Source organism: Pteropus vampyrus, unplaced genomic scaffold (assembly GCF_000151845.1).
Source record: "Pteropus vampyrus isolate Shadow unplaced genomic scaffold, Pvam_2.0 Scaffold177, whole genome shotgun sequence".
NCBI lineage: Eukaryota > Metazoa > Chordata > Mammalia > Chiroptera > Pteropodidae > Pteropus > Pteropus vampyrus.
In genome coordinates this window covers 3,732,833-3,744,215 of record NW_011888958.1, presented here as the reverse complement: position 1 = coordinate 3,744,215, position 11,383 = coordinate 3,732,833, and the positions used below count along the sequence as shown (strand labels likewise).

The 11,383-nt window shown below is 36.4% G+C and overlaps 1 protein-coding gene across 14 annotated transcripts in view; it reads left to right on the top strand.

Annotated features, from left to right (window-relative positions):
• The window catches only part of SIPA1L1 (signal induced proliferation associated 1 like 1), a 348,029-nt gene that overhangs the window by 124,188 nt on the left and 212,458 nt on the right, over nt 1-11,383 (top strand). Inside the window, exon 1 of one of the 14 annotated variants that reach the window (XM_023537058.1) lies at nt 6,916-6,936. The exons of the other annotated variants lie outside the window; for them this stretch is intronic. The gene's annotated coding sequence lies outside the window, so the exon portion shown is untranslated. Of the gene's footprint in view, nt 1-6,915; nt 6,937-11,383 lie in introns of those variants that run through there. 14 annotated transcript variants of the gene reach the window in all.

Here is an 11,383-nt window from a genome sequence, read left to right as displayed (position 1 = left end):
AATAAATGCTTTTTAAAACCGTAATACTCAATACTTGCAAGGTACTGAGAGATGAGAGCTCCCTTTGGTGACCTCCCTTACCTCTTGCTCCTGTCAGGCTCCTTAATGCCTATCACACTAACACCTACAGGCAGGCGGCCACTCTCTAGACTTCCATTTCCTTCAGGGTTGGCTGGTTGACTTGAACGTTGTTTAAGAGTCAGTTTTGTTTATGACAAAAGCCTGTTTTTGTCAGTGGTACTTGTTATTGCAATTATCTAATTAAGATTTTATGTAATCTGATTAAATCTGAGTATTATTTTTCTGCAAAAATATGCTAAATACTTTGGAAAGCCTCCAAAGCAAGCCTCCAAAAAGAATGCTGCTAAGTTAGGTATGGTCATGGTGACTGAGAAGAATTGGGGGAGTAATTACACTCTGTGAAAATCCTCAACTTACTTCTTGAGAGCCTTTGAGTCCACTCTAATAAAAATGGAAATTGGAAGTTGCGGGTGATTTTTTGGGGTATGGTTTATATAAAAATGACTAGTCTAACAGTGAATCCAGAGACTGGTTATTTTATGGAAAAGACATTGACCCTACATTAGGAAATTGGTAAAAAGATATATATGGTGTTAATTTCAAATAAAAATGGCTGAAGCGTGTGTGTGCGTGCATGCATGTATGTTTATGGTTATCTGCTTAAATCAACCTTTTTAATTTCCAAACCAATTACCATCCTATTACCTTGATTAAATGGGGTTTGATCATATGAACTTCATAAAAAACAGTTTTATAGTATGTGCCTAAAGCCTTCAAAATGATTATGTCCTACTTTACCACTTCTAGGACTTTATTCCATAGAAACAACATTTTTTTTTTAATTCACAAAAATTTATGTTTAAAGATGTTTATTACGTTAGTATTTGTAGCAAAAAAATTGGATGCAACGTATATGTCAAGTGGTGCAAAAATGATTAAATTGTGAGGTATACCTGAAGACTAATACAGTGATTAAGCATCCAGTTTTTGAAGACCATTAAAAGACCTGGAGAGATGTGCCCAGGATAATGTTCCATTAAAAAGGAACAGAGCATTTTACATAACATGATCTCAATTTTTAAAACCGTACCACAATATTAATAGAGTTGATGTCTGGATGGTAGGTTTATGTATGGGTGACTTTTGAGTTTATATTTTAAATTTTATAATTTTCACAAATTACAAACAGCTGTTATTTTTATAATTACATAACTTTACAGTAATGGATGACTTGTAATACAAAGAGGCTTTTTGAATTTGGTTGCTTTGAGAGTTGGTGCTTCACAGAATGACTAAGAGCAAACATGAATGAAAAGAGTAAAAATTACTTTTCGTCTTTGAAATTATTAATTATTTATAACTAAATTTATAAACAGATTACATCATTTTAAAAATTAAATACATTTGTAAATAATATGTATTTTAATACATCTGTATAATAATAAAGATGATTATATTATAAAAATATATATTAATATACATAGAGACATGAAATTGCTTTTAATGTTTATAATCATGATCAATCATTTATAATAGTTAATCTTTATAATAACCAAGATAGTTGAACCAAGTAGAGTTTTCCTCATATTAGAAATAAAACAGTCTCAGAAGAGATTCTTTCCTCATTCCCAAGTTACACAGTTGGTAATGGCAGATTTTGAACCCAGATTTTCTCATTCTGAATTTTGTTGGTCTTTCTGCTCCTGGCACTGCATTCTGTTCTTTTCTTTAGTAAAGTTAAGTATGGAAAGGCAGAGTAGTGGGAATCTGTGTCTTAAAAGTCCTGAACTGAGGAACTACTTGTGGATAGAAGGTAAAGAAAAGGATGAGGTAGAAGTCTCCCTTTGAAACAGGCACTCGAGAGAAGAAATGCTATCAGAGGAGCTTAGATCTGTGTTTTCCAAAATGGGTGCATATGTTGGAGTGAAGGAAGGAAATATTAGAGCTTTTGTTAAGCTGTTTTAAGAAACAAACTAAAACTTACTAATATTCAACATTGGAATTGAAACTGGGACCCTTGCTGTGTCAGAAAATTTTGGAACACAGCTATCCTGGGGATTGTTTGGGGTTTCCACAATGCAGAGGGTAGAGAGGGGCCCCCACTGTCTTGTTTGCTTTCAGCCTATTGTGGCATGCTGCTCAAGAGACTTACAGATTATATTAAGCAGTTTTAATTAAAACAACAGCTACAAAATTGACACTTGGCTTAAAAAGATTTTTAAAAAGAACCGTGGGTTTAAGGTAATGTTGATAATGCAAACACAAATGAGCTGTGAAAAACTGGCAGAGCTGAGACTTCTTCCAGTACAAGCTATTATCAACTATGAAGTTAGCTGAAAAGTGAAATTTATCTAAGAAAATTCAGTTCCCCTTTGTGGAATTATTATACAGTTACAAATATTCTCCAAAAGGGAGGAGAGGGTGCTGATGGCCAACACCAGGAGTGAACTGTCTGCTTCAGGGACCAGTGGATAACGTCTACAGGAAGTCAAGGACCTTTTCATGTAGTTCAGTTTTCTAAAAATTCTTTCAGTTCAGCAGCCACTTATTGGGTATGTCTTAGGTACCAGGTGCCATGCTAGAGTGATGAAGAAGACAAAGCCTTTAAGGAGCTCACAGTCTGAAGAGGTCTCAATCTTGTGTTAAAATTATAGAATGAGAATATTTTAGTTGAAAGGAGTTTGTGGAGCATCTCGTCCAAGCCCGGTATTATTTAGGTAGGGACTTCTCTGCCATGCCCCCCACATAGGCGAGTACCCGCTTTCGGTACCTAGGAACCATCGGCATCCCTCCCTGACTTGGTATCATCAGGCTTCACAGAGTGGCATCCAGTCTTTTGACTATAGTTAGTTACTTTCTCAGTCCTGATTTCTAACTTGCATTTTTGCTAGTAGGCATAGCCAGTATAGTCCAGTGGGGGCGGTGGGGACCTTCAACGTAAGGCTCTAATTCATGTAAAATGAATGAGCTTTCTTTTTTAAAAATTTCATGTTTTTGTGTGAAACTCTGTGTATTGATTCTATTTTGAATGCAGAATAACCTTTGCAGGCTACTAAGACTAATAGTAATAATAGCATCCTAGGCAACAGAAAGGTGAGCACTGCTATGGTGGCATCTTTTGACATCACCTTTCACTTTTGACATTGAGCCAAAAGCAGCATTCCCTATGCTTAAGCCAAGGTTCAGTCATGTACAGCCAGGTGATTATTTTAAGTACATGTCTGAAAAAACCCCTAAGAAGTACCACTTTCTAAAGAATAATGTAGCATATACTTTAGGCTTGAAATGTTATAATCAAAACAGGCTTATTAAACGTTCATCTGTTCCTGTGCACTGTTCTCAAGCGAGTTAAACAGATCACAGAGGAGTTTCATTTAAAAATAACCTGACTCTCCTTATGTATGTGACTGAATTATTTTTGTTATAATTGGTGAGAATAGTATTATCTGAAAGTTTAGTGTATCTTACTGTCCTCCCTCCACCCTCCCCGCGCCCCCCCTCCCCACTTTTTGGGTAGTGATGATGGGATATTAGAGCCTTTAAAAAAGCAGGATTTCCCCAAGAGTGATAAAAAAATTAAAACATAATAGTCACAGCCATAATTTATGGTAAATTATGTCAGGCGTAGAGGAAAGGGAATTCTTCAACTATCTTGATGTTTCAGTTAGGTAAGTAGAAAAAAATAGAAAAAAATTATCCATAGTGTTAACTATTAAAATAAAAATTTTATTAATATACTTTTAAAAGTAACACATTTTGATTATTTCATACATTTGAATGGCCAGCATTAAATCATGTATGGCCGCTGACCTGTTCTGGTTCATGGCCTGTTAGGAACCAGGCTGCACAGCAGGAGGTAAGCAGTAGGCTAGTGAGTGAAGTTTATCTGTATTCACAGCCACTCCCCAGCACTAGCATCACCGCCTCAGCTCCACCTCAGATCATCAGATATTAGATTCTCACAGGAGCATTGGTCTGTGGTGCCAAAAAGGTTGGGGACCGCTGATAGGGCATACTTGAAAAGGAAAAGCACATCAGTGAAAATGGAGTGGGGGTACCATCTGTATTACCCCTTTAGTGGTTGTTATGTTTTTCTTTGAAATAGGCAAAATTAACTCCATAAAAAAATGCTTTGAGGAAACGGAAGAGTAATATATTTTGACAGAAATAGTGCAGGGATGTGTTTTAGAAAATGATTTTATCATAGCATTTGAACCTAAGTTGGATCATTTCAGTTTAGCAGTGCAACTGAGAGCCGTTCCTCTCCTTTACTCACTGCTGAGTAGAGCATAGGTTTTAACAGGAGGCATGTAGACTTTAGGGTCCGTTTCTGGTACATTGTGGAGGCCCTAGCCGTTTGTGGTCATAGTGATGACAAAGTGCAGGAGTTCTCAATGAAACAGGTTTCCTTGACCTTTTACTTTTGTATACATGCCTTCAAGTTTTAAAACAAACTAAGTGCATTGAGTACTTCCTGTGGAGGAAGTAGAGGAGGTGTGTGAGCCCCATGGGGTAGAAACAGGACCGGATTGTAGAGGACAAACTTTGGATGATTCCGAGTTCATGCATCTGTTTCCCTGATGATTCACCTGCTTTGTAACATCCACATCTCAAAAGCCAGATGCCAAAATGACTAAAACTGTTGGACTCCTTTAAGTATTGGCTTTCTTGCTATTTCACTTTGGAAAGAAACAATTTTGTGGTGCCTTTTAAAATGTTTTATCAATAAACTTGGTTTAAATAATACTTAATACTGCATTGTTCCACTGTCTTAAAACCCATTTCTGTGGCAATATTCAATACAGTATTTACGTAAGTTAATTATGCAAGGTGTTATTATACATTTGAAATATTTTTACGTTGGCTTAAAAAAATTGACATGAAGTAAATAGGCCTTTTTTTTCCATTCGGTATATATAATTCTATGAGTTTTAATACACGTATTGATTTGTTAACCATTTTCACAGATGTTCCATCTCCTCAGAAAGTTTCCTTATGCTATATTCTTTTCCCACCCATAAATCCTGGCAACCATTGGTATGTTCTCCATCCTTATAGTTTCGTCCTTGCAAAGATGTCATTTAAGTGGAAGCATACAGTATATAATTTTTTGAAGCTGACTTCTTTCACTCATAATGCCTTTGAGATTCATCCAAGTTGTTGTGGGAATGGATAGTATGTTCCTTTTAATTGCTGGGTAGGATTCTACTGTGTGACTCTACTGCAGGTTATCCATTAACTCATTGAAGAGCATTTCAGTTATTCTAGTTTTGGGATATTACAAATAAAGCTACTGCAAACCTTTGTATACAGATCTTTATGCCTTCCTTTCTCGGATAAATACCTAGGAGTAGAATGACTGGATTGTGTGGCAGATGTACATTTAACTTTTAAAAGAAATTTCAAACTGTTTTCCAGAGTTAACTGTATCAATTTCTATTCCCACCAAGAATATATGAGAGTTTCAGGTGTTTGGCATCCTTGTCAATTCTTGGTATTGTCAGTATTTTTTATTTTAGCCGTTCTTGTAGATGTCTAGTGGTATCTCATTGTGATTTTAACCTGTATTACCTGAACAGCTAAAGATGTTGATCTTTTTCTCATGTGCTTTCTTGAAGCTTACTTGCATCTTCATGTGCTTGATTGCAGCCATTTATATATCCTTTTCTTGTGAAGGGTCTGTTCAGGTCTTTCGCTGATTTTTTAATTGGTTTGTTTCTTTTCTTGATTCAGTTTTCAGAGTTGTTTTTTTGTGTGCGCGTGTGTGTATGTGTATGTGTTTATGTATTCTGGATACACACATCCTTTGTCGTGTGTGTGATTTGCAAACATTTTTCCTATTGTGTACCATATTTTTTTAATTCTCTTAATAGTGTCTTACTCAGAGAAAGAATTTTTAATTTTGAAGATGTGCAGTTTATCTTTTTAATTTTTTAATGGATCATGCTTGAGGATAATGTCCAAGAACTCTCTACCTATCTCCGAGTCATAAAGATTTTCTTTTATGTTTTCTGCTAAGAGTTTTAGAGTTTTACATTTTACATTTCTATCTATATGATCTATTTTGAAATAGTTGTAGAGGGTCCGAGGTGTAAGGTCAAGTTTCCTTCCTTTCCCGTGTGGATATCTAATTGTTCCAACACCATTTGTTGAAAATTTTCTTTTCTCCATTGAATTGCCTTTCATCTTGGCCAAAAATCAATTGGCTCTTTTCGTGTTGGTCACTTTCTTTGGTATTTCCTGTTTCCCTGAGGTTCCTCTTTTTAGTTTTTAGTTCCAGCCACGAAGATGGTCTTTAGAATAGGGCACCGCACTTCCTGTGACGTCCTGCATTCTGAAGCAAGAGGCAAAAAAGAGAAAAAAGCTATAGATGTTTGCCCTGTATCTTGAGATCACAGCTCCTTTGATTAGAGAGGAAGGTTTCTTTTTCTCAGGTTTAGGAGACTGTGGTCCCCTCTGCCTACCAGCACCTTGAGATTGCCTTGGGCTGGGAAGCAAAAGAATAGAGGAAAAAAGAAAAACAGGGTATTTTCCCCACTTCCCCCAAGTTAGGAATCCCCTTTCCTGCTTCTGAAGCTAGAACTCAAAGGATTTGTGGATTTGCTCCTTCTGTCTACATTCTGGTGCCCACTTCCAGGTGTCTGGCCGCCTTGAGTCCAGCCTGGTGGATTTTGGAGGAAGACATGGAGATCATTGATCATTGGTTTGGTAGTACTTTGAATTTTGCTCTTCTCTCCCAATCAACCTATCATTTACTTTTCAGAACTGCAATATGTATTCTGCATTATGTATTCTGTCCAGGTGTCATAGCTGCGTTCAGTGGAGAGACAGGATGGAGTACGCTTCCTTTACCTTACCCAGAACCAGTGCCCCTCTATGTTGTTTTTAAATACAAAATTAGGAATGATGTTTTGGGTGAGTTACATAAATCTTGAAACAATAGATGTTCTGTGAATAGTTCTATCTCATAGACTTTTAAAAAGAAGTGATATTACCTTGGCCGAATTGGTTTATATTCGTAAGTATGAGAACAAAGTGGAAACCTTCCAGTTTTGTGGAGATCCTGTATTAAGATTACAGTGGGCCCTTTCTCTTGCTTCTTCTCCCTACTAAAAAAATTAACAGTGTAGGGTAATCATTTTAATACCATAGGCAAATTTACATTTAGTGCCATCTGATTTCCAGTGCGGAAATACACTCGAAGGTATCTGGGAAGCCTGTAGTCATTCACTACTCCATTTACCTTGTAGCTGTCTTTTTTTTTTTTTTTTTAACATCAAAAATTATCTGATTTTAAGCCCTCAATATCCAGTATCAAGTTGCCTCTGAGATGCGAATTGATGGGTCTTTATTCTAAACTCCTTGTTTAAGATTTAAGAGGAATTAGAGGATTTAAGGAAGTCCAAAACAGAGAAGCTAATTATCAACATATTCATTTCATTGACTTTAAAAAAATGTGGACTAAATATAATTATTCAGACAGCTGGTGAAAAACAAGCATAGCTCAGTGGATTCCTAGTGGAAACAATGACATAGTCTAGAAATTTGCTAATTTATTTAAAGTAATTGTTTATCGGTAGAAATCTGTTAAATATATTAGTTAGGAGAGAATCAGCTGTAGGTGATCATAAATCTCTTGAAATCAACCTCAGGATGCCGTGTTAATGGAATGACTGCAGGATATAGGAGTAGACAATTAGAAAGGCCAAGTTTAAGGTAATTAAGAATAAGTAATTTGGCATTTAAATTATACAAAGTGACAATGACATACGAATGTGGATGATAGCTGGATAATCTTGTGCTGTCACTATGGTTATTATTATTGTTTTCATCCTTTAGCATCTATTTTTTTTTTTCCAAAATGATCAAGTCTTGAGGACTTGAATATTGCCTCTCCTAGTGCTTGCCATGCTTTTATTATTTAAGGCTAATAAACAATGGGAACGTTTAACAAGCTCTATGCCAGACTCAGTGCTGAGCACCTTGCATGGGTCATCCCTTGTCATTCTTACAAGAACCCTGGGATGCTGGTTCTGATTGTCAGGAGAGGAAATGGCACAGAGGGCATAGGGTTTAGGTTATATTCATGTGATCTGGCTCTAGAGCCTTTCTTTGCTCTTAACCTTCTAGCTATAAGATTCCCCAGTTGAATGGGGAAAAGTTGTTAGAAGGAAGGGGTTGGGAAGACCAAATTTAATACTAAAAATGTTCATTGTAGCATTATTTATAATAGCCAAGATATGGAAACAATGTAAGTGTCCACCAGTGGATGAATGAGTAAAGAAAATGTGTATATATACAGTAGAATATTATTTAGCCATAAAAAGAAGGAAATTCTACCATTTATGACAACGTGGCTGGACTTTGATGGCATTATGCTAAGTGAAATAAGTCAGAGAAAGACAAATACCGTAATGATCTCACTTACATGTAGAATCTAGAAAAAGAAGACAGAACAAAAACCAAGCTCATAGATACAGATAACGGATTGGAGGTTGCCAGAGGTGGCAGGTGTGGGGGGATGAGATTGGGTCAAGGGGGTCAAAAGGTACAAACTTCTGGTTATAAAATAAATGTTATAGGGATATAATGTACAGTATCATGACTATAATAATACTGTATTACATATTTGAAAGTTGCTAACAGACTAGATCTTAAAAGTTATCACAAGAAGATATTTTTTTTGTAACTGCATGGTGATGGATAACTTAGTGTGATGATTTTTTCGCAATATATAAATATTGAATCATATTGTACATCTGAACCTGTTATAATGTTATATTTCAATATATGTCAATAAAAATTGTTATAAATGTAAAAAGAGCCTTTTGGGTATATAGGAGCTTCAGAAGTCAAGTACTGGGTTTTATGATTATCCAGTTTCAACCAAAGAAAGAATGGGAACAGTGTTGGTTTTATGATTCATTATGTCATCAGAACATTTCTTCTGCCAGCCTTTCCCATGTGAGGTCGGTGTAGGTAACCACGTTCAATCACCGCCCTTTTCCTGAGTACATCTCACTCAGTAGAATTGTGCCACAGTGACCTTTGTTAATCCAGTGCCAGGGGATGGAATCCAAAGGAAGGATGGAAGTTCAAGGCCATAAGAATTTTTTTTAAAAGAATTTGGTATTTTTTAATATGGATAATCTAGGGTGCTAATACACATAATCTTTTAAACTTCCCAAATTGTCTTATAGAGATGAGTTCTTAATTTTGTTCAAGAGATGAGTCCTTTTCTCTGTCCTCTCTTCCTCTCACCCAAATTAATTAAGTACTCTTAAGCCAGTTTTATGTTTTTGAGAGAAAATAAGACCCTCAAGGAATTAAGGAATGGTGTTAACATCCTGTCCAGATGGATATTTGTGCCTGGTTGTTCGTGTTTATACACATTTTTCTTTGTGAATGTACAGGCAGCGGCCAACTCGGAGTTAGCCAGACAACTTGTGTGGTAGTCTTCCTTTTTTTATAAACAAGTTCAGCTAATAACTAAGCACAGATAAGATCTTTTTTTCCATGCCCGTTCTGTTTTGCTCTCTTTTCGATATGTGACTTCATAGTTATAGGTTAAGGACATACTAAAGTCATTGCGGGGGAAAGTCTTAAAAATGGTCAGTTGATGTAACAGTTGATGATTCGTAGAGGCCTTCGGGTGTGAAACTGATAGTGGAGGATATGGTCTGTGGCATCTCACTGTGAAGTGTGACACATTACTCTTTATGAACATGTTTCGGAATTCACCTTTCATTTACATTGTGTCATATTTTGTGATAGCTTAAAACCAGACTACTTGATTCTTTTCTCCTGGAGCCATTGGTAGATCACACGTGTACCAGAAAATATCTACAAAAAGCAAGGAAGACCCAGTTTAATTGTAATTCCTCACACAATTTTGTAACAGCTTGGATTAGTTTAAAATGTGATTTGTAATTCTGTGGGCTTTGCTTACCTGGACTTCCGGTTTACCGTCCCATTCTACTCCTGCACCTAGTTTATTTTCCACGTTGCCACCATAATCTCTGTGCAAAAAGCATTCTCGTTATGTCACTTTCCTACTTAAAACATTTCCGAGGTACCTCACAGCCTATGGGTGAAAGCCCAGGATTATTCATGTGGCCTTCCAGCTCTCTGATGGGAACCTGGGCAACCACAGCGGCCACCATTCCCTGCTTTGAACTTGGTGCTTCTGACGCACCATTCCTCTGTCAATTCATAGTACTTGTTCTGTTCCTTTTCAGTGCTTTCCAATTCCTTATTCTGTAAGAATTTACCTTAAGGGTTCCTTCCTTCTGACACCATGGGTAGAGTGGTGTGCCCCAGCTCTGCACTCCTGTAGCACGCGTGTTTACCTCTCTTGTTGCCTGCCACTATATTATATTTGTCTGTTCATGTGAGGGAGCTATGAATTCTGTGAGAGCCATTGACCATGTCTTAATTATCTGTTCCTTCAAGCCTGATACAGAAACTGACACATACAGTTGTGTATACCATTCTCCCTACGTGTTAATGCGACCTTGCACGAATAATGGAGTTGCTTTTTGAGGTAGTGAGTTCCCCGTCAGGCAGGAGCTGAGGACTCTTACTCAGAAGTTACTTCACCTCTTATTTTGTTTTTTATTTTACTTGATGCTTTTAGTTAACTTTTTTTATTTAAAATTTTTACCTTTGACAATCAAATAAAACCATTTTAGTAATTAGCATCATATTGATAGCTACAAAATGCTTAATTAGCACTAACTTTTCTAGCAATGCTAGGAGGAGAATGGTAGCATTATTTTCATTTTATAGTTTTTGGAACTGAGGTCAGAGAGAGGTAAATTAGTCTGCCCAAGGTTTTACCTACAACTAGTAATTATTAGAACCAGGAATCGACTCTAGGTTCGAATCTAGATATTATGTATATTTCACTATGCCATTTTGCCCATAAAGAAAACTAATATTTGTGTAATGATTTAACAAATAGCAGAAATTCCATGGTTGTCAGGTAGTGGTAACTTAATGTAAGTAGCTTTGTTTTTAGTTCGGCAAAAATATTTGAAATAGAAAGGGGTAATTTTTTTTTTTTTAAAAAAGACAAATAGAAACAGATTATTTTTTGTTTAGTTTCTTCATTCGGATTTTGTGTCTAGCTAACATCAAGTTGAAGTGGAAGAAGCTGATTCTGACTCTTCTATAGTCAGTAAACTTCTGATTGTCCCCAAAGACAGGAATCCCATCTGCCACCCCACCCCAGCGCTGTGGAGTTATTATTCTCTTTACGTTAGGCATAATCTATTGCATATAATCCTGTAGCTATTTTGATGGTAAGGGATGGAGAAAAGGGTGCAATAGCACTTCCACAAAAGTAGAATAAAGTAAGGCG